General features: G+C 43.1%; 1 pseudogene; it reads left to right on the top strand.

The window, feature by feature from the left end:
• Positions 1 to 314: 314 nt before the first annotated feature.
• On the top strand, positions 315 to 1,010 carry LOC147417595 (uncharacterized; annotated as a pseudogene).
• Positions 1,011 to 1,834: the final 824 nt, after the last annotated feature.

Below are 1,834 nucleotides of genomic sequence, written 5' to 3'. Positions count from 1 at the left end.
AAAAATGATTTGCGAGAAATATTGAGCATTAGTACCACAAAATAAAACTTACTTTAGCAGCGCTACATTCCAGAGAGGCACCTACCTAAAATTAATTAAGCTAATTCTCTGGAATCTCCACATCCCCATTGTCAATCTCTATTTGAAAATCCTTAGGATCCTTCCCATCCACAGAGCGACCCATAGAAACGCAGTACCGAGAATTTCCTTTACTATGCAAGCAAGCTCCTTTGCCATTGAACGGAGACGCATCACACGGGAAATATCAATCACATTATCGAGAGTAATGTTGCCATTGTGCTTGATGTTCTTAAATGTATAAGGAGAAGGAAGAGGAATCTGCAGGTTGAAAACCAGCCAAGAGCTCATGGGGCACACTAGCATGTAGCAAGACCCTGTTGCCAATGCTAGGACTGAGGGGCAAGCAAAAGAAGAAGAAAAAGGGAATCGAGTGCTGCAACGGCTTGCATGGTCAGATTAGTAGGAGGAATTTTGATAATACAATTATGAGAGTAGCCAACAATCATGAGGAACACTTGCAGTATAACAATGTCATAAATGCAAATGATGGCATCTTTGTTGTTTTTGTCAGTCGGCTTTATCATTGTGGTATTGATTATGCATTAAATGGGCAAGAATCTGGCTGTCAAAGCTCGCCCTCTTTGAGATTACGAAGGGAGATAATTGTTGCACAAAACTCAGAGCGAATTAACAAGGCCCTTAGCACTAATCATGAGCAACTCCAGTTGTCTTAAGAGGCTGTGTTCACACCAGAGCACAAGCGCCCACCACAGCAGTATTCGTTCTTGAGCAAGGATTATAGCACGTTAAGCTACTATTTCAGTCCCACGAGTAGCAGCAACTGCAACAATGCATTCATCTTCTTCCTATTGCGACCGGGATCCTTTAGGGATTTCATCACAAGGGCAGCGATGCTAATTTCTCCCCTACTTCTAGTACTGCTCCAGTTAAGCGTCACCATTGAGGGAGCCACCCGTAAACTCCACTAGCCGGTAGACATGAAGCTGAGTGATGCATGTTTTACGCCCACGATGAAGATGCAATTCTGATAAAGAAAGGGCAGCAAGAATATGAAGAGGTGGTTTTTGTTCGTTTAACAGGATGGGAACTTGGAGCTACCTCTTCATTGGCGCCCAAGATCGGGCCTCTAGGTATGTCGCCCAAGAAGGTAGGAGAGGACATTGCCAAGGAGATTGCCAAGGACTGGAAGGGCCTACGCGTTATTGTCAAGCTCACTATCCATATCATCAATCCAAGTTTGTTTTCGTCCCTTCCACTATCTACGAGGGATCCAATTTGGATGGCATCTCTACTGATTTCCTCTCCTAATTTCTTTCCGTTGCTTTTGCTTATGGTCCCGCAACCCTGCATTGCCCTCTCTCTCTCTCTCTCTCTCTCTCTCTTTCTTTTTGGAAAGATAAACCTTTTTTGAAATAACTATGCATCATCCAATAGCAATAGGAGATAATTTAACATCAATACAGTATGTCTATCTGAACGGGTGCAAATCTCACAATTAAAAAGTGTCATTCTTTGCACTCTTACATCATCAAGAACGTGCCCACAATGTATGTATGGAGCACCCCCCAGCCTCATAAGGCACGACAAAGCAAAAGGTTGCGAGAGTGCATTGACCTATCTTTTTTTGAAACCATACTTCTTACATTCATAGAACAAATCAATTTTGGCACTGCGAAGGTTCACAATTTTGGGGCAACCATCTCTATCCTTCTCTTGATGTGTGCACTCTTTGTAGTAGTAGCATCAGAAATGCCAGCACCAACTCCACAGATGACACATTGCTTTTGGAAGG

The sequence above is a fragment of the Adiantum capillus-veneris genome, chromosome 30 (genome assembly GCF_014529385.1).
Source record: "Adiantum capillus-veneris isolate H3 chromosome 30, ASM1452938v2, whole genome shotgun sequence".
NCBI classification, from domain to species: domain Eukaryota; kingdom Viridiplantae; phylum Streptophyta; class Polypodiopsida; order Polypodiales; family Pteridaceae; genus Adiantum; species Adiantum capillus-veneris.
This window is presented reverse-complemented; position numbering and strand designations above follow the sequence as displayed.